Source organism: Phascolarctos cinereus, unplaced genomic scaffold, assembly GCF_003287225.1.
Source record: "Phascolarctos cinereus isolate Bilbo 61053 unplaced genomic scaffold, phaCin_HiC Scaffold_1;HRSCAF=81, whole genome shotgun sequence".
NCBI classification, from domain to species: Eukaryota; Metazoa; Chordata; class Mammalia; order Diprotodontia; family Phascolarctidae; genus Phascolarctos; species Phascolarctos cinereus.
The window spans coordinates 113,581,665-113,608,610 of NW_027555514.1; the positions used below are offsets into that span (position 1 = coordinate 113,581,665).

General features: G+C 37.1%; 1 long non-coding RNA gene across 3 annotated transcripts in view; it reads left to right on the forward strand.

Annotated features, from left to right (window-relative positions):
* The window catches only part of LOC110219149 (uncharacterized), a 256,993-nt gene that overhangs the window by 122,493 nt on the left and 107,554 nt on the right, over positions 1 to 26,946 (forward strand). For all 3 annotated transcript variants that reach the window (XR_013486297.1, XR_013486295.1, XR_002327532.2), the window contains one exon: positions 10,696 to 10,745. This is a non-coding gene — a long non-coding RNA (uncharacterized LOC110219149). The remainder of the gene's footprint in view (positions 1 to 10,695; positions 10,746 to 26,946) is intronic.

Below are 26,946 nucleotides of genomic sequence, written 5' to 3' on the forward strand. Positions count from 1 at the left end.
AGTCTGTCTCTTGGCTTATTTGAAAACTAGTCCTATGTTCTAGTAAGTCTTTTGATTATAGCAACTGCCTCCTTTCTCTGAGAACAGAAATGGGAAGTACATGGGGAAAAAAAGGAAATCCCGTTTCATTGGGATTATGAAAGCTCAAGCTAGAAGAATCTCTGCAGCATTATGTGGAGGAGGCGCCTGCTAAATTCTTGTTGATTGGCTAACCAGCTGTCAGATTAGAAAAAATTTCTATGTGGAATCTTGTCCAGCAGAGTACAGACGGAGTGCTATATCATAAAATAGAGCAGGGCTATATTTCTTCAGGGTCAAAGCATATTTTCTCCTCATCTACTGAGGAATAAGGGGAAAATATACTTATTTTTAGTATTGCTGATCTACATTCAAACTCTTCCCTTCCTCTCCTAAATATAAGAAAAAACTGGGAAAAAAAAGTTGAAAAGTTATTTGATTTTTAAATATTTTGTTGTATACATGATCTTTTAAAAAAAATTACGTGGCTGGTCTATAAGCAGCCTTAAATCTCAAGTGTTGAAATTGTCTGTTCTTTAAGTTCATTTACTCAAGTATCCCCACAGTCCTCCAAAGAGGAAAGGTAATATAAAAGTGGCTCCCCAAGGCTCTGTTTTTGAGTCTAGAGCTAGGACCATGTTCTTTATCCTTCAGTCCTAGCACCTCTTACTGCCAGCTAACATCAGTAGCATCAGGGCAATCTAGGTAACATGCTGTTTGGTCAGTTGGCTGTTGTCCTTTGTCCTCAGAGGACCAACATGACCTCACTGTGTTGGGGTCAAGGTCCGATGTGTCCTGTGCGACTGGCTGATCAGACCAATATGAACTTGGAAGGCTCCACCACGGCGTGGGCACAAATAGTCTTGATGAACATTTGGAGTGGAGATGTCTCAAATTTGTGCATCTTGGGTTTCCTTTGAGCTCCTGCAATTCTGCTTCACTTAGCGAACACAGCGCCGCCTTTCGTGTGGGTCCGCCGTGCCAGGGTTCCTTGCCAGCGTCTCCCATGTCACACAATCGATTCTAAAGTCAGAGACACGTCGAGATGTCCTTGTGTCACTTCTTCTGGCCTCCACGTGAGCGCCTGCCTTGTGTGAGTTCTCTGTAAAATTATCTTTTAGGCAGACGTGCCTTTGGCAGTTGACCAGCAAGGCCAACCCATCAGAGTTGTGCTCTCTGCAGTAGAGTTTGAATGTTTGGCAGTTTGGTTTGAGAAAAGACCTCAATGTCCAGTACTAAAGGTGATCTTCAGAATCTTCCTAACACAATTTAAATGAAAGCAGTGCAAAATATACACTTTACCTTTGGATAGAACTTACAGAGTCAGAAGACCCGAGTTCAAAAGCCAGCTTGGAACTTGGGCAAGTAACCTGTCCTTTCTAGGTCTCCCTCTCCTCACCTGTGAAATCAGGGGGTTGAACTAGAGGCCTCTTAATTTCCTTCCAGCCCTAGATCTAGGGTCCTGTGTTCTGGCCAAGCTCTGATTATATGACTTGAGGGCAGAACCAGAAAGTTTCCTGTATTTCTTGAGTCAGCATACCTTAGCAGTCAAGTGTGTGTGCCTGTCGTCATATATGTATACATACGTATCCATGCATAATCCACGTGCACAAATACGTGTACGTAATACTCGATTCCCTCAGAATGCCAAAGGAAGGCCTCTATTAACTCCTTTAATACAAGGAAGTTATTGTGAAGGAAGGACCAATGCGCTTCACTCACTAGTAGCAAAATGGGACTGGCCATTCATATGCAAATAACTTGCCACCCACTGTGTGGAGGCTGTAAGCAGATTTTGTTAGGCCACACTCCTGTGGCAGAGGCTGCTACAGCTGCTGCATCTGCGGAGCTCAGAAACTATTTTGCTACTATCAGTAGAGCAGTATAGAAAGCCATATAGAACTGAAGGAGCAGGCTATTAAGGTAAGTGTGAGAGAGAGAGTGTATGTGTATGTGTGTGTGTGTGTGTGTTGCACGCGCATGCGCGCCTGCTGATACGAGTTTTTCTGTATATTGTCATAATCTTAATTTGGGAGATAGAATTTTATTAGTTTTTATACATTCTTTTAGGAAAATAATTATATGGTTTATAAAGGGATTTTTGGATGGTCTTTATTTTTTCTTATTCATGATCATTAATGGTTCCATAGCTGTAGGATTTCTTTTGTCTCATATGGCATGGTGCTGGCTGAGGCCAGGTCCAAATATTAATAGTATCTTACTTTTGTATAGCACTTTCTAGTTTATAAAGGGTATTAACATATATTGTCTAATTTGATCCTCAACAACCTTATGAGGTAGGCAGTGTATTATAATCTCTATTTTTCAGGTACAGCTCAGCCTTAAAAAGTTAAAGTGATAGGAACATTGATTTAGAGCTGAGAAAGATCTTCTATCAAAAAAGTCATCTAGCCCTACTCTTTCATTTTACAGATGAGGAAACTGAGACCTGGAGAGGTTAAGTGATTTGCCCCCACGTCACAAAGATAGCTCATAGAGCTCAGACCTTGAGCCAAGGTCTCCTGACACCCAGTCTAATACCCTTTCCGCTAGACAACTTGTAGTAGTCATGGGTAATCTTAATCATACTTTATACAAAATAAAATTCTAAAAAATACCAGATATCCTGAGTTCAGATTCCTGGGGAAAATAGGTCAAGTAGGATGGTAAAATATAATATCAATGGACCAATTAGAGTGAAGACAAGTTTCATTAATGAAAGGTCTAAACTATGAAACTTCAAGGGTATAGAATTTTGTTTCTTTAGGTATGCATGGTAATAACACAAAGGAGAATATGTTATCGGACATTTTGACAAGTACAGGTCTTTGGATTGCTTTAATAAGTGTAAACCTAATTCATCTTTTTAGTTAAGTGCTATCGTATACTTCATTTTACAGGGTTCCCAGAAACATATCCATAGCACAATTTATTGTGTAAGTTATTTATGCTATTAAATAATCTCATTACATATATTAGTTTCATCCTCTTGTTTGCATTGGGGTAGTCTGATCCACGAAATGTTTGGATGGATCATTGCCCTTCTTCTTCTAGCCCCTAAGGTTTCTGCTCCCATTTTTGGATCAGAGAGTATAGCTACAGACCAGAGGTTCTTAGCTAGGACTTGGTCCCGGCTCCCATTTCCCTACCCCTGGTATACAGCTGCAGACTTCAAGCTTCCTTGTCTCAGCCCTGTTCTCTGCTCTGGAAGGCTTCTGTACTATATGCTTCTTGGTGGCTTTTTCTGACTGGACCCCTTTCCTAGAGTAGATAGGTTTCTAACCATCCATGTGGACCTGAGCTGGAAAAAAAATGCACTTTAGTGTCTTCTTCAATTTTCTGCTACTTTCTCTGCATGTTTTTTTTTTTTTATCGTTGCTTAAATACTTGTGAGAAGGCTGGGCTTTTCTGCTGCCTCTCACTCTGCTAAGTTTAGGATAACCCCCAAACGGTTCTCGTATGATATGCTATCTGGGTCTCTTGTCATCTGGGGTATCTTTCTCTGGATAATGCCATTTTTCAGTGTCCTTTTTATAATAGTGCCCGGAGGTGGACACAAGACTCCAGATTTGGTCTTAAAAGTACAGAAGTCAGGGGAACTACTACTTACTTTGACATAGACAAAGTACTTAGATTAATACATCCTTAGATTGTTGTGGCTGTATCACACAGGTGACTCATTGAACCTCATTGTCAAACAAAAGTCTCTTTTCATTCTTTTTTTATTTTTTTAACTTTTTTAACTGTCAAGATAGTTCTCCATCTGGTATTTAAAACATTTTTTAAAAATCTCAATTCTAAACTTACATTTATTCCCATTAAATTTCAGTTTGTGGTTTCCAGCCTACTTAGATAATTTTAAACTGTTAAACTATTGTTTGTATTAAGCCCTCTTCAACTTTATATCATCTCAGAGTTTGAAAGTATGCTTTCTACATATCTTATTCAAGTTATTAAAAATGTTGTGCAGTAGAGGTATCAAACTCATGGCCAATAAAACTCCTGTGGCATAAACTAGATTAAAATGTAATTGGGAAATGTTTAACAGAATAAAAAAAAGTGCAATACAACATAGATAATTGGTGATGAGTGGTATTGTACGTCAGTATGTAGTCTGCAGGTATCCCTTTCTATTTGTGTTTGACACCACTTTGGTACAGAACAGAGCCTGGGTACAGAGCTCTGTGATATGCTACTAGAAATTACCCATTGTGAGGCGTTCTTCTCTGGTTGGTCTTTCTTAGTGGTAGAAATAGGAGGAGCTTCAGATTCAGATTTATGGAAAATACAAACCCCTCCCTACCTGACCAGCTCAGAACAGTGTCATTGACTGCTTTGGGGAAGTAGTAGCTTTCCCCTCACAGGAGGGCTTTGGGAAACGGTTGGATGACTGTTTGAAGGCCATCTTGTAGAGAAGATTATTCATGTACAAACTCTGAAATTCTGTGAAGCCAAGTTTACCAGCCACCAACAAATGAAAAATATCCATCTTCGGGGATTCTCCCTGGAATACAGAGACTACTTTGTATTAGGTCCTGTTCCTTGACTGAACTCACTAAAAGGGTCTGTTAGTAGCATTATATGATTGAAGGCTTGAGAGAATCTTACAGGGCACCTGATATAACCCCTTAACTTCGTAGGTGAGAAAACTAAAGTCCAGGGAGGCCATGTGACCTAAGTAGCACAAATAATAAATAGAAGAGCTGAGGTTTAAACCATGAGCTCTGACTATGAACCAAGTCTCCAGTGGAGAGGTGTCACACTCAGGACTTCAAAACTTTGAGTAAGGCCCAAACCTTATTAAAATGTCATTAGAAAATTTAACAAGATAAAATACAATTCAACATAGCTAATGTTAATTTGTGGTTTCTAAGTCATCTTGCTATGTTCCTATTTGATTTTGACACCACTGCTCCAGGGGATGATATGCGGTGCAGTTTTCAGATCCATAATTATTTGGTTATACCTCAGAAAATACTGCTTGTCTCCACTCAGGGATTGAGGATCTTGGTCATTCAGGCAAAGAATTATCCTCAAAGACAGAAAAAAGCATTTTGGTCCCCATGCTATTGTAGAAATTCATTATTAGGGAGGGCTTAACCCCAACATTTTACAGATAAAGATTTGCTCAAGGGAGGTGAAGTGATTTGCCTCCTATCACAAATTAGTTTTTGGTAGAGCTGGGTCTCAAGTCCAGTTTACCTGATGACTAGCTAATCCTTACTGTATCCCTATTTATTTATATTTATAAAGGGGACAGGATTGTGTGTGCGAATATTTTAGTATTTGTAGCATTAGTATAGTATTTGGTCCGGAATTTCTGATGTATCATTTCCCTAACATTCTCTCAAAAAATGGACAAATCAATGTGGGTTATTAGTATGAAATGTCAGGCATCAAGGTTTTAATTTCTTTTTCTTTTTGGTGAGGCAATCTGGGTTAAATGACTTGCCTAGGATCACACAGCTAGTTAAGTATCATGTGTCTGAGGCCAGATTTGAACTCAGATCCTCCTGATTCTAGGGCTGGTGCTCTATCCACTGCACCACCTAGCTGCCTATAAGGTTTTATTTTCTTAGGGCATACACTGTCACTTATTTAATCACCCATGGGTCTTCCTGACCTCTAGCATCTGGGCTTGGTTTCCACCGATAGCAGCAGTAAAATGCCTCTACAAATTCAGGGATGCATTGTTTTCTGGGTTCTCTTTTATTCCCTAACCTTCCAACTCCACTAAGTGATAGAGATGACTCCAGTGCCTTCTTAAGTCCAAGATTTTTTTAATGAGTATTTTCTGCCCCTGGGGCAGGTGACGTTAGGCAAGAATCTGGGGGGCAGTGGGAAGGGTTCAAGCCTGGATATGTGTGAGCTCAATAGGGACCAGTGGAAGATTAAATGAATTCACATTGATGCTAAAAGTTCCAGCCAGTAAGCTATAGAACTTGGGACCTGCATGGTGAGGAAAGTGGCTTCATGAAATAGCTTCATTTTGTGTCTGTCCATGTAGCTGTTCACCATATTTTCTGCCTCCTACACATGACAGTCTACCAAGGTTCTATGGCTTTAGTAGCTTATATTGTCTCCTATAAATCAGTCTGGACTACTGGTAGCTCCTTGAGATAGACATCTATTGTATACACAGTGGTATTAAGATGGAGGTGGGGTTGGGGAGGACAGGAAAAGTAAGTACAAAGAAATGGCATTCAGTTTGGAGGTATTGATAATGTTATTTATAGCAGAATGATGCTGAGTAGGAAGGTTGACCAGTCATCCCGGTGGTAGGATATGTAGTATCCCAGTAGTTATTGGTTCACATTTCTGTTGGGCTTTAAGTTTACAAAGTGCTTTCTCCAACACAACCCTGTGAGGTAGATTGTTTATTGTACACTGGGAATACGAAGCAAGAGGTAAGATGTCTTGTACTGGATTAGTGTCAGAGTTGCGATTTCAAACCAGGTCTGCTGATTACATCTCCAGCCCTCTTCTTACTTCACCAAGTAGCAGACATATATCCATCTGGGTCATATGTAGTGGATTAAGTCAAATAGCAGAAATAATACTCCAGTTTCCAATTGCCTCTTCTAACTGGCTAATAAGACAAGTGGTAACTAGGTGAACATAAAACCAGAGAGGTGCTCAAAAACTTGTCACATCTTGGAGCCCCGATCTGGAGGGACGTTTTAAAGGAGACAATGGAGAGGAAGATCTCTTGAGAGAAAAACTCATGCAGTGGCCGGTACGGAGGCAGTGAAGAAACTGATTTGGGGGTAAAATAGGTCATCCTTGTGAGTGTGTCTACTGCTTTGCGGACTGTGGAAACAGAAACATCAAGGAGTCAGTAAGAAGTAGAGAAAGGCTGTGCTTCTCTCTACGACATTATAGGCCTCACATGACTGCACGTAGCAGCCAACATTATGTTGGAGGTTCAGCCTCAAAAACTCGTTAATGTTTGTACTGTGTTGAATAACTTCATGTACCCCACCACTGGGCCTTCAAGTGTGACCATAACAATGCCCTTTGTATTTTCCCAGGCTGAATATACAGTTTTTGTGACAAGTGAAACCACTTACCCTTCCTTTCCCATCCTTTTCCCATGAGTGGTAATCACTATGGCATATGTGTGCATGCATGCGCATATAAGCACATATATGCACATGCATTCCAGATTTGCTGCTTATTATTTAAATATAAAGTCTTTTTTTTCACTTGACCAGCACAAGATGTGGAAGGTATAGCTAGCCATAATTTGTCTGAAAAATATCTGGGGGTTTTAGTGAACTATAAGCTTGTTATGAGTTAAGAATGTGATATCAGAAAAAAAATAATGCTAATGTAACTTTAAGTTGTAACGTAGAAGCATAGTGTTCAGAATGAGGGAAGTGATAGTCCCTCTGTCTTTTACCCTGGTAACACCACCTCTGGAATATTGTGTTCAGTTCTGGGCATCACCTTTTAAGGAGCCTGGGAGGTAAACTGGAGTAGTGTCCTGAGAAGGACAGCCTCAGGTTTTATGTAGGAACTTGGAATTTAGCTTGGAGAAGAGACTTGGTAACTTCAAGGGACATGATAACTGTATTCAGGTATTTGAAGGATTGTTGTGTTTTACATGGTCCCAGCAGGTAAGTGATGAGTAGGCTTTGTGCAGAGACAAGTTTAAGCTTTTTTGTGAGGATTTCTCTCCCCCTCCTCCTCCCCCACCTACCATCCCTTAGCTATCCCAAAGTGCAGTGGCCTGCTTTAAGAGAGGGCAGGTACCTGCTTTCCAGAGGTCTTCAAGTATGACCATTTTTTGGAAGTGTAGAATGTATTCTCGTTCAGATAGAGGCTGACTAGATGATTTCAAGATCCCTTCTGATTCCAAGATTCTTTGATTCTGGATGCTTCTCTGCCTCTGACTTAATTTCTAAGCATGCCAGAGATATTGATTCTTGTGATCTGACAAGATGGTGATGGAATTCCTGACTGCCTCCAGGCTATGGCTAAAATGTTCCTTCTTCACAGTGGTTGAGTCTTGTACCATCATCTGGAACTTAAACCCAGAGTACAGCAAGGATAATATTTTGAGCTGGTATATTATAGAATGGCACCTACTACCATGTCTATGACAAGAGTGCTTGGCTTATTATGTGTTCATGTGTGTCTGCGAAGTAGGAAAGCACAGGGAGTATTTGGAGAATGACAGTTCCCCAGTTTGGATTTGAGCTGGGCTTTGAGTAAAAGCTGAAATGAGACACATACAGAAGAGGAGAGGAAAGCGTCCTAGGCAGGAGGTGGGCAAAGGTACAGAGGGGACATGGGACATTGAGTCAGGAAAAGGGAAGGATTAGGAAGTAGATGGGCTGGGGGAGGGATAGGAGAGTTGTTTCCAAGTATTTGAAGCTGTCTTGTTGAAGAGGGAACTGACTTTTTCTGCCTAGTTCCATAGGACAGAAAGGGAATTGGTGGAGAGGCAAATTTAGGTTTGACATAGGAAGAACTTCCTGACAATTAGAGCTAGACAGCAGTGAGATGGATTGCCTTGGGAGATGGTGGGTTCCCTCCCACTGGACATATTTGAGTAATGTCTAAATGACCACTTGCCAGATATATTATACAGAAAGGATCCTTGTTCAGGTATAAGTTTAATTAAATGAACTTTGGGCTCCCTTCCAACTCTCAGAGTCTTGTGATAATGTGAAATGTGACATTTTTAGAGAATAATGAACAATACCAGCTTGAGTAGATCAGAATTTTTTAAAAATTAACTTTATTTTTTATTCTAAGTTTACATTCCTATTAATAATAAATAACAATGCTTTAAGGATTGTTCTGTAATGACATAGATGTCTCATAAGAGACCTGTGGGAGTAGATGCTCTTATTATCCTAATTTTATAGATAAGGCACTTGAAGCCAAAGGAAGTGAAATCTTTATAGTAACAGGAGAGTAGGGAGTAAGTTTGGATATTGTAATTGGGTCACTATTGTGGAGGGCCTTGAATGCTAGGATAAGTAGTAGTAGTGGTGGTGATGATGGTGAAGCCTGAGAACCCTCACAAGATAAATGATAATAATTTAATAATGTAAATAATAATTTACATTACTGTATAAATGAAGATGAGTTTGACTAGAATGTAGTATTGTGAAGGGGTTAGAGTAAAATGAATTAAGACTGGAAAAGTAGATTCAAGTTAGGTTGTGGAATGCCAGTGTAAGGAATTTACATTTTATCTTTCAAGGTTTAAACAATAGAGAGACCCTGAAAGTTTTTGACCATTGAGTAACATCAGACCTGTGTTAATAGACTCTTAGGAGACTGGGAATGAATAGGCGCCCTTGGTGCAGTAAGTAGGAGGGAAGCTGTGGTGTCTTCTCAGGTACTCAGTACACACTTCATGCCTGTGTTAATTTGCACTTGTTTGTTCCAGGCCAGGGTCAAGACTGGTCACCTCTAAGAGATAAGAGAACCTGAGGCCGAGGCCAGCAAACCAATTAATGTTAGCAGTGGGTGGAGGGGATAGTCACGTGTCTGAGCCAGAACCAGTACTAAAGGTGAAAACAGGTAGCAAGCACAGATCTGGCGAATTAGAAGACAAGATAAAATCATAATCCAAAACCAGTTCTAAATCAGAATGAGCTAAATATGAAAGAGCAATGCGGTAGGAGGCACAGTGATGTAGATGGCCTGCTTATAGAAAATTTTTCTGAGCAGTTGGCCTGGCCCTCAGACAGGAGGCAGGTGGGTAAGCAGAAGGGAGGGCGCCTCTCCTGGCTACTGAGCTTCTGCTGCCAGTGGGGTGAGGTCAGGCATCACGTCCAAGACGGAAATAGATCGTGCATTTAGGCATGTGCTCTCCCATCCTTTTCATAGTCTTATGTCTGCTTCGCCCCCATTAAATGACAATATGCTCATCAAGGGAAGGTCTGTATCTTCTATTGATTATGTTGCTGACCACAGAGCTTCGTTTTAGATCTCTGCTTGGTTTGGGGATGGTAAGTCATAACTACTGACTTATCTTAATCAGCCATGAGAGCAGCATGTCCCTTACAGGCTAAACACTGGGAAACACTAACTTCTAAGCTGTTTAAGGTTTAAGTGTGTTCCTGTTCTCTGGTTAATTCTGCCCTTCAAGATTCCTCTCTTGGCTTCAGAATATATTTTCCTAATTGCTTATAGGATTTCTCAGAAATAACAGTTCAGCTTCTTGGCGTTGTGGTTGATTTCTATCCAAATCCATCTTAAAAGTTGGTGTTGGTTTTCCTTCAAGACACTCAAAGGATTAGAGCCTCATTAAAGCTTCTCTGAGCCCACTATTAGTTAAAAATAGATTCAGCAGCTAATAACTAAACCCTAAGAGTGACGTCTGCTGCTAGTAAATGACTGTACAGGGTCAGGGACAGGAACAATCTCGTTAAATAGTTGAAGGATGCAGCCACCTTTTAATTATTGCATTTTATTTTCTTGTGTGGTCCAGTCATAAAAATGAGCGTTTTGTTTCAAATCTCCTATTATTTAAATGCACTGTGGCAAAGCTTTTATAGCCTTAAAAATTGGTAATATATTACCTCTTAAAGGATTGAGTAAATGTTTTCTGGAGCATTTTTTATATTATCAGAGACTACGAAATATTTTAAAAAATGTCTTCCACATGTGATTTTTGATTGCTTGGATAACGAAGACCTTTCTTGTGTTTTTCAGGGAGAAATTGGAGGAAATGGAGGCACCTTACAGGAAAAATTACCAAAGAGGTAAACCAAAATTTTAGTTAGCTACTCACTTGTGAATTTAAAAAGTAAACTAGACTTACACAGAGCTGTCCTTAAGCATTTTTGTCTCTTAAGTCAGTGTAAACTTTGACCAGGCCATGCAGCACAATAGAACAAGCACTTGACTAGGAATGAAAAGGACTGAGCCGTGGTCCCAGCTCTGCTGTCAGTTAGCCGTATGGTCTTAGACTTTCATTTCATCCCTCTGGGCCTCAGTTTCCTCATCTTTAAAATGAAAGAGTCTGTATAGATGATCATTTATGTCTCTTCTAAACTCCAGAATTTTATTATGCTTAGTCTTTTGCATATAAACTTTAAGAGAGATTAGAATCCGTTGATTTTTTTTAATCTTAAAGTCATACTGGCTAAACAGTTGTCCTAGCATTATCAAAAAAAATTTTAATTGTTATTTTAGAATGGGCTTCTTTTAAATACATAAAGAGGTGGATGATACCTTGTTAATAAAATGATAGGTGGGGATGTAGCTGGGTTATTTTTTGGGGGGGTGGGGGGGAGGCAGTCAGGGTTAAGTGACTTGACCAGGGTCACACAGCTAGTAAGTGTGTAAAGCTGGATTTGAACTTGGATCCTGCTGACTCCGAGGCCAGTGCTCTATCGCTGTACCACCTCAGGATGTGGCCATTCTTGACTGCATAGTTTGTTGCCCAGGTATCTGGGAACAATACAAACATCAAGCAGCATCTCCACATGTCTCTTTTTGGCAGGTCAAGGCAGATGCCAGCCTGTCAGGCAGAAGACTAGGCCCTCAAGAAGCATCCGGTACCACTGTCAGCATAGTACTAGTTGTGATAAGGAAACAGAGTCTGTGCTGTTCTGTGTGTGCACAGGTTGTGGTCTGGATGATGGGAGAAGCCCTGGCAAACAGGGATGGGTGTGATCAAAGTGAGCCTGAAAGTCATGACAAACTCTCCTTACCATAAGTGAGGATATGTATCATCACTGGACCTTCACCCTTCTTTCTTCAAAAAGAAAGAACAAACAGTTGGCAGTAACCAAATGTATCTCCTGCTTTTTCATTTCCCTTAAATTTCAATACTCCCTCTCCCCTAGAAACATTAAATGTATTTTAATAATATGGACCATATTGCCTAAAGGAAGTCCAGTTTTGGAAGTATTTTTGTGGATCGTAATGGTTTGCATCTTATCAGTAAGTCTGATTTAGCCAGTTTACTTTCTCCTGATTCTTAAGGGACTGAATAGCCAGTTCTTCTGGCATCCTTAACCTGTAGAGTGCTCAAGATAACGCACACTTCAGTACTTCATCAGGACTGTGGCCTCATCAGTTAAAGTATTCCCTCGATTGGTGTCAAATACAAACTTGTTCACAACTTTTCACCTGGGAGAGGTGGTATGGCATAGTGGATAGAGCTAACCTTGAAGCCAGGTAGACCTGGGTTTCAGTCCTGCCTCTGACCCATACTGGCTGTGTGGGTCAGACCCGCTGGTCTGGTCACTTAACCCCTCAGTTTTGTAGAAAATTCTTTAAAATGGAGAAGGTGCCTGCATGCACTGTGTGGTAGGGAGTTTTCCTCATCTGGGAATTCCATGTACCAGTTTAATCAGGAGTCCAGTACCTGTGACTGTCAGCAGATTAATGTAGAGTGCATACCTTATAATAACTCAGATGTGGAAAAATTGGTTTTGGAAAGTAGGTAAAAGATCTCTATTCTTTCCATAATTTTGGTGTGCTAGGTAAGAGAACCTTTTGTCTGTATTCACTTAAAACCCATGTGAGAAATGACAATTCTCTGATGTATTTAGAACCTGACTTTTAAAAAAGGGTTACATTAGCTACATCTACGAAGTTCTCCATTGACGTTTCATCGTGGCGTGCAGAAGAACCTAGATTCTTGGGCGCTATGCCAAGTGGAACATCAGCTCTGATAATTTCTCCTACTCTGAAGATTAAATACTATCTCAGCAACAGGTTATGTCTGCTTTCTGAGGACCAGCCTCACTTCATCACTGGTAGGCCATATAATTAATGAATTCTTTCATAGCAGACCATGAAACAAAGAAAAATATAAAGTGGTCCTCACACCTGTGTAGTACCCTCTGTCTCCTTAAGTGAATAGTGAAAAGGGGAGAGGAGAATGCTAAGAATCTTAAAAATGTTAGGCTGTCTGTAAACATCAACTTACTGTTGCTATTTTAAATGCGAACACTTTGTCCAGTTACCAAGGAATGGACATATTGCAGGAATGCAAGTCACACCAATCCTGCAACTTTTGCCGTAAACAAAATAATAAGACAGAACAAAATTGTAGGTAAATCAAAGTATGGATGAACAGGTTCTCCTTAGAGAGGCAAGTAAAGGAGTAAATGGAGATGGTTTTATCATGCTCAAAAAGGCAACAAGAAACATCATTTCGTGGGATGATTTGGTCACCTTGTATTGCAGTGTTCATGTTAAATATTTACAAAAAGATCACCATGAAAATAATTGTGACTTGTGTGACAACTTATGTTGCAGAGCATAAAGATAGAATAATTTCATAAACTTGATTAAGACCATCCAAGTTAAATTAATATACAACTTTGATACTTGGTAACTTTAATACAAAAATGGAAATTGTCAAAAGTTAGCAAAAAAAAACCATTGAAAAATGAGTTTCATTTCAGGAATAAGGAAAGAGAGACTTAGAGTTAGGTTTAGACTATGCCAAAGACTTATTCTTGTGCATGAAGAATATTTGAGAAAGGAATCAGAAGACAATAGACATAGCAAGCATTGCTACACATAACTAAAACTGAAATTGATTATATTTTAAAAGGTAGGAAATGACTTACTGATGTGAGTCATTTTTGAATCAGCTGTCTGTGTGTAGTCAAAGCACCACTTTGTTAGAGCTGAGAGAAATTAATAGAGACATGTAAAAAAGAATAAGAATGATAGAAAGATATGACTTGCAGTTGAAACAACTTCAACCTGATCTATCAAGAGGAGTTTTGTTGCCCAAGATGGCAAATGAATGAAGGAAAAGACAGACACAGATTTCAGCAATTTCAAAAGAACTTTAAATAATGTAAATCAGTTGCCAAATGAAATAAAAAGTTAACCCCCAAATGCATTAGTCAGAAAATACTTGATTTATTTGTCAAAAGAAAGGAAATAGCCAGTGGCAGCACCAGTTTAGAATATAAGCTTGTTGGTAAAATTCTTAAGCAAAAGGATGTTGGAAGATTATGAGTAGTGTTGTTCCATAACAAGGAAAGGTAATGGAGAGGAAAACCAGTTTTAAAAGAGCTTTGTTAGAAACCCAGTTAAACAAAGGCCAATTGAGGGCATTTAAAGATGAAAAAGGAAGAAAGACAACAGACAAAAAATACAAAATAATCTTCAGATATATTCATACCAAACGCTTTTCATCATCAAGGATGGAGGAGCCACTACATTTAGACTCTTAACCAAACAGCTCCTGGATGCACTCTAGAGGAAGTTGACATGGCTTTGAAGAAATCCAAGATAGAAAAAAAAAACACATGTAATAGATTAAGTGTACATAGAAGATCTCCATGCTGAAGGCAAAGCAACTTTTGGGTCATAGAGGGATCAGTTCTCCAAATACTTAATGGAGGGAAAGATAACAAAGAAATAGGAAAAATCTTGAACCTAATACATACTGACAAAGGTAACTACGAATCTATAACTGCTGACCTGTATGTCCACTTTCTCATCTATATTAATATGAGAATATTCTGTACATGCATTGAGGGTATCCTGTATTGATGAGATTATTTGAAGGAAAGACAAGCTCTCATATACAAAATTCTACAGCACATATCTTTGCCATTACATAATTGACTGAAAAATTAAGAAAAGACAAGATCCCATCTGTGCATACTGTTTTATTGACTATAAAATGTTTGCATTTGGTAAAGCAAAACACTTTCTTAAAGATAGCTTTCCAACAAGATGTCTCCTATGCACATGTCAAACTTATACAAAATTCTATGAAAGATAAAATAAAAGAGATATACTTTATTTGACCATAAAATCAGATGAGACGTAAAACAGAGAGCCATATGCTCAAAGGTGTTTGCCAATGTCATGTGGGATTTCCAGAGCAGAATGCACCCAGATCAAGAAGAGATTCTTTATATCCTTTTTGTTTATGATGTTGTGCTGACTTCATTAAGCCCCAGAATGTTGAAGGGCCTCCTAAATAAGATCATTCTAAAGAATTTGGCCTAATTATCTATAAAAAAGAAACCAAATGAATGAAGAATGCCTGTTGTTCAGTTTACTTTAGTTAGACGTTTATTATGTCTATGTTCTGCTAGAAGCTAGGGATAGAAAGACAAAAATGAAATAATGCCTGCTTTCAAAGACTGTACCTAATCCATCAATGGATAAACAGACAGACAGACAGATGGATGCATACATATCTAGTCCTAGGCAACAATGAGTTAAGTTTACAATTGAACATGAAGAGAATGGGCTAGATTCCCTTTGCCCTAAGATTGTTTCTGAAACAAGGAACCAAATTTTTAATACTAGCATTCTTCCATTGGAGATAACTGTATGGCTACAGGTTATGAAACACCATGGCCTCCAGAGGAGAGGTGACTGATGGGCAAAAGAAGCTCGTTACAACTGAGAAAATTATGGAGGAGCAATATAAAAGATGACATCAAAGAAAGGTACATGTGAAAAAGAATATGGAGGCTAGCAAAAGCAATGAAGAGCCAGTGTATAGTACATGCGTTCTTTTAGTATCTTCACAGTGTCAGAAAAATCCCATGAAGGCATTTAGCACCTTTGGTGAACGCTCTTTGGTAAACTTTAAGGAGTTCATAGGCAAGAGTTTTACAGGAGTGGCAGTCATTGGTGGTTTGCAATCTTTATAATTGGAGATGATCCCACATTAATGAAATCAGAGTCATTTCAGTGTTTAGTATTTGCCTTTAGTTTAAGCATTTGAAGCATTCATTCAGTTATAGTTCTGTCTAGTACCAGAACAACTCCAATTTGTAAGTGCCCATCTATTTTGCAATGCAAGAACTTGAGCTGTTTTCTAATTAAAGTGATGTGGTTAGTTTTCTACAAACCCTGTTCTGGTAAAATTCTCATTGATTTCAAAAGCAGGTTTTATTATGTTAGATTGGAAAGAAGGCCTTACTGCTAAGATTGCTCAATTCATAAATGCTTTTTCTAGATTATAATTAGCAGTAAGGGTCCTTCCAGGATGACTGAAGAACCAACAGTGGTTGATTCTCAACCAGCTAGTTAGAAATGATAGATCAGCTTTCTGTTTCTGTAGGATCATTAGATGGTCATAGAAGTTCCTAAACATTTGACTGTATCAAGACCAAACCAGCAGTGACTCATGCGAATATCTTTATTTGAATGTGTTTCTCATAATGATACTTACTGTGTATCGTTGTACAAAACAGTCAGTTATATACAAGCTGGAATAAAGTTTCTTTGATGAGTTGCTGAGTCATTTTACAATTTTGCAATAGTTTTTCATGTCTTGAAGCATATTTTTTGTTCACTTCATGTGCAGTACATGCATTTTCAAAGTATTCGTGAGTATTTCAAACATTGTATAGTTAGCAGATGCTGAAGTACATTTGCCAGTACTTCTTGAACAATCACTCATTTAGGTGAGTTTATGTTCTCAGTTTTGGAAATTTTCATTTTATATTTACTAGGATTTTTAGTTTGATAGTCCTCTCCCCATATCAGTTTCCCTATGAACAAACCCCTAATTTTATGTCCTCTTTACTAAATGACAGTGACTTTCAATTAAATAGGCCCGGTCCAATCTCATATATGTCCATTTAGACTGGGTATGGTTGATACGCCATTATCTGCCTAGAAAAAGGGTTGGAAAGTCCCATACTGGCACACTGTAGTTTGTTCAGCATTAATACAAATTTCAAGTCAGGTACAAACTGATTATTAGGTGAAACTCTCTTTGAAACTCTACAGGTACTTTTCTCCACATGCTCCTAGTCCTTTCCATTTGCCTTCTTTTTCTCTACTTATTGATTTTAAACTTCAAAAAAAGGTTCCTTCTCTTTTGTCCCTTCCCCTTTCACTTTTCAGTTGGGCAGTTAGTGGAAAATCTCCCTTACTCTCCTCCCCTTGGACTTCTTATATTGGTATTCTTTTCACTGTGCCTTTTACTAAAACATTTGTCTTTGTTTTGTTCATTAATGTTTTTTCAGTGTATTCTGAAATTTTTTTCTCAGATCCTTACTTCTTTAAGATCTCTGTTAAAGATTCTAAACTAGCAGATTTTTCCTACCTCTTAAAAATTATTTCTATTTATTTTGTTAAATATTTCTCAATTACATGTAAAATTTTTTAACAATTATTTTTTAAAATTTTAAGTTCCAAATTCTCTCCCTCCCTATGGCACCTCCCCCCTCCTTGAGAAGACAAGCAATGTGATGTTATTATACATGTGAAGTCATGCAAAACAAATTTCCATATTAGTCATATTGCAAATGAAAACATAAACAAAATAAAACAATGAAATAAATAGAGAGGGAAAGGGATACTTATAGCTGGATTCAGAGTTCATTAGTTATCTCTCTGGAGGTGGATAGCATTTTTCATCATGGGTACTTTGGAACTGTCTTGATCATAATATCATAGTCTTTTACAGTTGATTATGCTTATAATATTGCTGTTCCCATATACAATATTCTCCTGATTCTGCTCACTTCACTTTGCATTAGTTCATTTAAGTCTTCTCAGGTTTTCCTGAAACCATCTGGTTCATCATTTCTCATAGCATAATAATAGTCCATCACAATCATATACTACAACTTGTTCATCCATTCAGCAGTCAGTGGACATCCCTTTGAATTCCAATTTTTTGCCCCCATAAAAAGAGCTGCTATATATTTTTGTACAAACAGGTCATTTTCACTTTTCTTTGATTTCTTTGGGATATAGACCTAGTGGTGGTATTTATTCCTAGATCAGTGGATAATTTTATAGCTCTTTGGACATAGTTATAAATTGGTCTCCAAAACGGTAGGACTAAGTCACAACTCTACCAACAGTGTATTAGTGTCCCAAATCTTCCATATCCCCTCCAGCATTTGTCATTTTCCTTTTCTGTCATGTTAGCCAACATGATAGGTGTGAGGTGGTGTCTCAGAGTTGTTTTAATTTACATTTTTCTAATCAATACTGGTCTGTATTTAAATCTATCTGTGCAACCCTGGGTATGTCACTTAACTACATTTGCCTCTGTCTCTAACCTTTAAAATTAGCTAGAGAAGGAAATGGAAAACCACTACAGTATCTGCCAAGAAAATCCCAAAATGGAGTCATGAAGAGTCAAACATGACTGAAACAACTGAACAACAAAAAAATATAGTTTGAAATCTGGAACTCTACTAGGCCTCCTCTCTTCATATTTTTTTTTTTGTCGATTACCTTGATATTCTGGACCTTTTGCTCTTCCAGATGAATTTTGTATTATTTTTCTAGCTCTACAAAAATTGCTTGATAGTTTGGCATGGCATTGAATAAGTAAATTAATTTAGGTAGAATTGTCGTTAGGGAAATTGCTCTATAGTTTTCTTGTTCTGTTTTTGCTTTTCCTCGTTTAAGGATCAGGACCATGTTTGTTATCAAAGTAATGTGGTTGGACTCCTTCCTTTATTTTTTCAAATAGTCTATATAACATTGGGATTAATTGTTGCTTAAACATTTGGTAGAATTGTAAATCCCTCTGGTCCTGGGGATTTTTTTCTTTGGTGTCTCATTAATGGCTTGTTCAATTTCTTTTTCTAAGATGGGGTTATTTAAATATTCTATTTTTCTCTTCTTTTTTTCTTTTCTTTTTAATAGTTTTTAATTTCCCCCTCAATTACTTCTCAAGACAGTTTTTAGCATTCATTTTTACAAAATTTTGAGTTCCAAATTTTTCTCCCTTCCCCCCTCTCCTCTTGCTAAAATGGTAGGCAGTTTGATGTAGTTTATGCATGTACTATCATGTAAAACATATTTCCATATTAGTCATAGTTGTGAAAGAAGAAACAGATCAAAAGGGAAAAAAAAGAATAAGGTAAGTGAAAAAAGTATGCTTTCATCTGTATTCAGAATCTATCAGTTCCTTATCTGGATATGGAGAACATTTTCCTTTGTGAGTCCTTTGTACTTGTCTCGGATCATTGTGTTGCTGAGAAGAGCTGAGTCATTCATAGTTGATCATCACACAGTGTTGCCGGTACTGTGTGCGGTGTTTTCTTGGTTCTGTTCATTTCACTTTGCATCAGCCCATACCAGTCTTTACAGGTTTTTCTGAAGACTGTCTGTTCATCATTTCTTACTGCACAGTAGTATTCCATTATATTTATATGCCACAGCTTGTTCAGCCATTCCCCAATTGATAGGTATCCCTTCACTTTCTAACATTTTGCCAGCACAAAAAGGGCTGCCATTAATATATTTTTGCACATGTGGGTCCTTTCCCTTTTTTATGATCTCTTTGGGATACAGACCTAGTAGTGGTATTGCTGGATCAAAGGGTATGCACAGTTTAGTTGACCTTTGGGCATAGTTCCAGATTGCTTTCCAGAATGGTTGGATCAGTTCATAAATCTACCAGCTGCATTAGTGGCCTAGTTTTCCCATCTCCTCTACAACATTTATCATTTTCCTTTTTTGGCACATTAGCCAATATGATAGATGTGAGGTGGTTATCTCAGAGATTTTATTTGCATTTCTTTAATCAAAAATAATTTAGATCACTTTTCAGTTCTCTCTATATTTGAGAAATGAGGCCTTTATTAGAGACACTTGTAAAGATTGTTTCCCAACTTTCTGCTTTCCTTCTAATCTTGGTTGCACTGGTTTTGTTTGTGCAGAAGATTTTTAATTTAAGATAATCAAAATTACCTGTTTTACATTTCATAACGCTCTCTATCTCTTGTTTGGTCATGAACGTGTAACTCAACTTCTTTAAGAATATGGATGTTATACCATTTGGTACATATATGTTTAGTATTGATATTACTTCATTGCCTATCATATCTTTTAGCAAGATGTAGTTTCCTCCCTCATCTCTTTTAATTAGACCTGTTTTTGCTTTTGCTTTGTCTGAGATCAGATTTGCTACCCTTGTGTTTTTTTTTTTACTTCAACTGAAGCATTATAGATTCTGCTTCAGCCCCTTACCTTTATTTTTTGTGTGTGTGTTTACTTCAGGTGTGTTTCATTCACATTCTCAGTTATGATTGCTCACTGTATTTCCCTCCATCCTATTTTTCCTCCTGTTTGTCCTCTCCTTTCACCTTTTCCCTCCTTCACAGTGTTTGGCTTCTGTCTATCGCCTCCTCCAGTCTATCCTCCCTTTTCTCAATCTCTCCCCTCCAACCCTGCCTTTACTTAATCTTTTCCCCTCCTACTTTCCTATCAGGTAAGACAGATTTCTGTATTCAACTGGTTGTGCATAGTAATCTCTCTTAACCTATGCCTTCTGTCTGTGTATATTCCTTGTAGCTATACTATTAGTAGTACAGTTTTTAAGAATTACAAGTATCATTTTTCCATGTAGGGATGTAAACAGTTCTGCTTCATTGAATCCCTTATATTTTCTTTTCCCTTTTTACCTTTTTAGGCTTCTCTTGGGTATTGATGTTGGAAATCAGATTTTTTGTTGAATTCTGATCTTCCCCTTATGAACGCTTGAGCTCCTCCTATTTCATTGAATAACAATTTTTTTTTCCCTTGGAATATTATGCTTAATTTCTCCAGGTAGGTGATTCTTGGTTGTAGTCCTAGTTCCTTTGCCTTCCAGAATATCATGTTCCATGACCTCTGATCTTTTAATGTTACTGCTGCTAAGTCCTGTGTAATCCTGATTGTGGCTCCTTAATATTTAAATTGTAGCTTTCTGGCCATTTACGGTATTTTTTTCTTGTCCTGATAGTTCTGCAATTTGGCTATAATGTTTCTTGGAGTTTTCATTTGGGAATCTTTTTGCTCAGGTGTGAAGTATCAGATTTAAACTCCGTCTTCTAACCAGTTTTCATGTTGCCTTTGTAGATTTTGCCCCACTTTTTTATTGCCATGCTTTTTAGAAATATCTATTTGTGGAAGGAAGCAATGTTAGGCAGAAGCAGTGTTGTATTACAGAACTTCGAGTCTAGTACTCTCCTTTATTTCCGCATTATAGTTTTTCTTCCCAAAGACTATCATTTCTTCTTTTGGCCCATGTTCCGCCTACTATGATTCTGGATGTAAGCTGCCCCAGGAGCTCAAACATCTTTCTCCTGGGACAGGATGCTTTCCATACAGGCACAGGAAACTTTCAGAGAAGGTGAACTACCAATGCATGAACTCCTCTCAAATTAAACCCATCATAAGAAGCCCATTTCTTATTCACATAATCATATAAAGCACAGCATGTTTTTCCAATGAGAGTCCTCTTTATTAGGGCCTCCTCCCATGGACTTGATAAAGGCGTATTACCCACTGCCCTGTGTCTGTTATTTCCACTATCCTTGTGTGCACATCCTCTCACTCTGCAGGTCTGTATCACAAAATACATTGCTTCACCTATAGCAGGCTATATAGGTGAAGTCTTCATACAAGTCTTCACAGATTATCCCCATCCCTGTGATAGGGGAATTTGGTTCACAGTATTTCTGCTATTCCATTTTCACTTTTCCTGTTTCTTTACGTTCCACTTATGTCTTTATCCCCTTCTGTCTTTCTTCACCTCTTGAAAATTCCTCTTTATTATTTCCAGCTGAAATGGCTACTTGAATAGAGGTAGCCCATCAATATGTCACACACACCTACTTCAGCAAAAAGCTTACGTTAGCATTAGGCCAAACAATGAAAAACTAAGACTGTATTTGTCATAGAAGGAATTTAGTAGGATACCTTCTTTACCTGTTTTTTTTTTCACAGTTTATGTAGCATTGGAATGAATTGTTCTTTAAATATTTAGCAGAATTCACTTATAAGTCCATATTGTCTTGTTTTTTTCTTTCTTTCAGGAATTCATTTTATTTTGCCTTATTCAATTTCTTTTCTTAAAATAAGATTATTTAAATATTGTATTTTCTGTTCTATTAATCTCATTCCCTTGGGACCATTCAGCCTAATACTATCAAGGTCATTTATACAATGTAGGAGCTTAATGGATATTTGAATCAATTTGTGACGTTCTTGATGGGAAAAAAGTGAAAATTATTTAGAAACTATTGGTCATATTGTTGTTTACCTTTATGTATCCCTCATTCGACTTTCTGTATTCCTCATTCGACTTTCTGTACAGCTTTTGTCCAGTCCATGGAGTTGAGTTGCCTAGAAGACAGTGCTTGATGGGAAGGAGTTGTTGCAGGTTTAATGCCCATAATGGGTCACTAAGAACTTGGTTCAACAGAAAGGGATTCTATCTCCAGCTTGGCCATCTATCTTAAAAGTGGCTTTGTATCACAAGAAGAATATTGGTGAGGAAGTACAGATTTATTGTTGTTTTTCAGTCATTCAGTTGTGTCCAGCTCTTTGTGGCCCTGTGAGCTCTAGCACACCAGTACCTTCCGTGGAGTTTTCTTGGCAAAGATACTGGAGCGGTTTGCCTTTTCCTTCTTACAGATAGATTTGTATCACAAGAGGAATCTACTGAGGGGATATAGATAGATCAGCACAAATCCATTACAACTGTGAAAAATCACATAAAATTTAAAAATTAGTGAGGTCAACAGTGACATCTTCCTTAGGGATGAGTCACTAGATTGATATTTGTAAGGCATTAACTCTTCTTTCCACAGAAAGAATTAACTTTTAAAAGAGCCCAGAAGACTTAACCTAGATAGGGATATTGAGATGATTAGTGTTTACTAACATAAGGAACAGGTGGAAGTCCATTCTGTTACTGGAAAGGAAGATGTTTTTGACCTGTTTGCTCATATCTGACGTGCATCCTTGCCTCCACCTCCGAGAGAATCCTTAGTTTCCTTCAAAGCACACTAGCCTGTGTTACAGAGGCCTTTCTTCCAATCACCAGTTGTTAGTCTTTTCTTCCTCTTGAAAGAACTTTGTATTATTTTGTGTGTCCTTACCTGGATACACATTATATCCTTCCACTGGGATGTCAGCTCCTGAGGGCAGCGGCTGTGTTGTTTTTGCTCTTTTGTCTTTTTCCCTTTAGCATCTTGAATATAGTAGACATTTAAATAAACTTTTATCAGTTGGATAAAATTGTTCAATTGTTTTCAGTTGTGTCTGACTCTTCCTGACTGCATTTGGGGTTTCTTTGACAAAGATACTGGAGTGATTTGCCATTTCCTTCTCCAGGTCATTTTACAGATGAGAAAACTGTGGCAAACGGTTAGGTAACTTGCCAAGGATCACATAGCTAGTAAGTGTCTGAGACCAGATTTGAACTCACATAGATAAGTCTTCCCAACTGCAGGCCTGGTGCTCTATTCACTGTGTCATCTAGCTGCCCCTGACTAAAATAATTGTAAAAAATTCTTTAAGTTCTCACTAATCTAGCTTAGTTTAACTCTTTGAGTATGAACAGTTTAACTGCCACATTTTGACATTGGCTTGTAGATTGTTTTACTCAACTAGAAACTCTTAGTTTAACAGCACTGTACCTTACATATAGATTTCAAAACTGATTGTTAAACCACATTCTTATTTTTTAAAGGATACTTTTTCTAGATAAGCAAAATAAAGTGAACTGAAACAATTCTCTGGATAATTTATACTGACAGGAAGCAAATTTTGTCCCAGTTATCTGGATCTTTCATTGGCGGGGAGGGGAGAAGTCTGAATTATTCAGATATTTTCTACTTTACTGTGTTTATGTAAATATTTTATTCATTAAGTTCATTTAAAAGGGTTGAAAGACTTTTGATTAGGTTTTGCCAGAATACTTTTTAATTTAGAGTTTTTTCTCCAAATCTGGTTAAGAAGGTATTCTAGATTTCATCTGGTCATGAGAATCCATGTATTTAGTGAAAAGAGCCATGGATATGGTGTCAGAAAACCTAGATTTAAATTACGGATTTTCCGCTTATTGTCTATATAATCATAAAGAAATCCTTAACTTTTAACAGTTGAGTTCAATAAATATTTATTAATTGTCTCTGCTTTGTGCAAAGAATTATGCTAAGACCCTAGGGATGGGGAAAGGCAAAAAATACAGTCCCTGTCCTCTTTGAGCCTACATACTAATGGGAGATGGTCATGCCCATGGATGATTCTCAAGCAGGCCTTCATGAAGGCAAATCTTGTCAAAGAGAAAGGCTTGTGTATGGCCCAAGTGACAGACCCATGTTGTTATTTGAGGAACAGCCTCGCTAGGTCAAATAAACTCATACCCAGGTTGACTACAAAGTGATGGAATTTTCAGCTGCATATATTTCCATGATATTGATGTTAGAATACTCACAAGTGACAAAATCACAGATTCTTGAAATAGTGAAGAAGTCTTGAAGGAGTAATGACCATTGCATGATGTTTTAGACCAGCAATTCAGTTATAATCTTTGAAAACTTCTTTCATTAGATGGATTGCCTGTAGATAAATTTTTTTTAATCATATCTATAACACTTTAAAAATTTTTATTTATAAAGTAATTCATTTTATTCACATTTATTCTTATGCATTTAGATCTGACTCATTTCCTACCATATTTTGTGGCTATATTGACTTTATATTTTAGAAGAGATCATAATTGTTCTTATTTTACTGTGTGTGGCTAAGATAAACAACATAACTAGACAAAACTGCAGATTTTATATTGTTAAATCTGTAAATTTCCTAGTACTTGACATCAACTCTCTCCCCTTTGTTAAAGATAGTTTTGATTTGAGATAGCTAATTCCTCTTTCTTTTTTCTCTATCTGCTTGTCATTACCCTTTCCTTTTTACATCTATGACATACCTAGGGTTCTGTTTAGGTATTCACTACTTCTGTCTCCAGTTCTTCCTTTTGGCTTGTTTGGAAAAAGTATTTTTGATTTATGAACTTTTCTTTGAAATCTTTTGACTGTTGAATTTTTCTAACTTGCAATCAGTGTATTAAATTTGATAGTAATATAATTCTGGATTATAATTAAAATATCTATTATTCTTATCCAAACTTTGGACATTTCTGGTGGTTGTTTTTTTTTAACAGAAAAATCTGATGATCTAACTGGCATTTTGTGATGTCATTCTGTTTTTTCTCAACAACTGTTGATCAAATGCCTACTGAATGCAACTAAGTAATAGTTATTCAAAGTTAACAATATATGAGAATTAGTAAACAAAATAAATGAGAAAATTAGTAACTTCAATAACAAAATAGAAAAAAACCTAATCTACAGAATCATTAGTTTTTCTATATAGCAGTAGCTAAATCCTAGAGGAAATAATAAATAGGGAAATCCCTTTTTTTAAAACTAAAAAATGCACAAAAGATCAAGACACACAAAAGACTATTACAATATAAATACTCTTAAATAAATACTATTTATGTAAATACTATTATAAAGTGCTCCTTAAAAATAATCACAAATAGTTGGGTAATTTGTTGCTCATGGTTAGGGCTATATCAATACAATAAAAATTACAATAGTACCTAAATTAATTTATAGATTTAGCATTGTAACAACCAAACTATCAAGGAGGTACATAAGAAAGCTCGATAAAATAATTTTTAAATTTATTTGGAGGATTACTGGGCCCCCAAGGAAGAAAGTCCCTGTTTACTCCAAAATGCTCATAGCAGTACTCTGTGATAGCTACAGATTGGGAACAAAGTAGATGCCCATCAACTAGGGGGTAGCTACACATTTGTGGAATGTTAATGTAATGGAATATTACTATGCTGTAAGAAATGATATGTGATAAACACAGAGAAGCCTGAAAGATCTATATGAACTAATGCAGGGTGAAGTAAGCAAAGCAAGAAAGCAATCTACATAGTAACTATAATAAAAAATCAAAAGTAAATGTACCAAAATTATAAAGATCAAGCAGGGCTCAAGTAAAGAGATAAGACAATACACCCCCAAACCATCCCTCTGTGGAGGTAGGAGGCCCATAGGTGTTACACATTGTTCATGTTTTGGGACTTTTTCAAAGTGTTGATTGGTTGTGCTGCTCTTTTTTTCCTCTCCAAAAAATAGTATTTGTGATATGGAATGGCTTTCTAGGAACGGGAGAGTGGGGTGTATACTTGGGATAACAATAATGATACAAGAAATAGATAATATCAATAAAAACTAATTTGAAAATTAATTCATTTGGAGGAACATTATATCTAGAATCTCAAAGAAAAGAATTTAAAAAGGTAAGAATGAAAGGAAAATAGTACTTGCAGAATTAAAATTATATTAGGAAGCAATGAACCAAAACTATTTGGTGTTGTTTAAAAAATAGGAAAGTAGATCAGTGAAACAGACTAGAAAAAGAAGAATCAGAAATAATTTAACCCATTTACCTACAGTGTTTAATAAACCCTAAAATGTAAATTAAGAGGGAGAAGAACTCCCTATTTGGCAAGTACTTCTGGGAGAACTAAAAAGCAGTTTTGCAGAAATTAAGTTTAGTAAAATATGCCATACCTTATGCCACAATAAGCTCAAATTGGAGATGACCAGAATATTAAAGGTCACACTAAAAAAAAATTTAAAAAGAGCAACATCAGGTACTTTTCACAGCTTTTTCTAGAGGAGGAATTCTTGACCATACAATGGTAGAGGAGATCACAAAAGATAAAATAGGTAATTTGATTATATGAAATTAAAAGCTTTTGCATTTAAGATAAGGGAAATTATCACTGAGGAAAAATTTTTCTCATCAAATATCTCTGATAATGAATATATATATATATATATATATATATATATATGTGTGTGTGTGTGTACACACACACACACACACATTTAATCCAATAGACAAAGTTAAAAAATATACAAGACTAAGAACCATTCCCCAAAGGTAATTAAAGTATATGAACAAGCAGTTCTCAAAAGAAGAATGGCAAACTATTAACAGCCATGTGACAGATTATTCTAAATCAATAATAAAAATGTAAATCTTAAGATTTGTTAAATTTCACTCTTGTATGCAGCAAATTGGCAAAGATTATCCCAAAATGGAAATAGTCCATTCTGGAGGGCCTATGGAGTGATAGTCACATTAATATACTGTTTATAGATCTGTGAAACATTCTGGGAA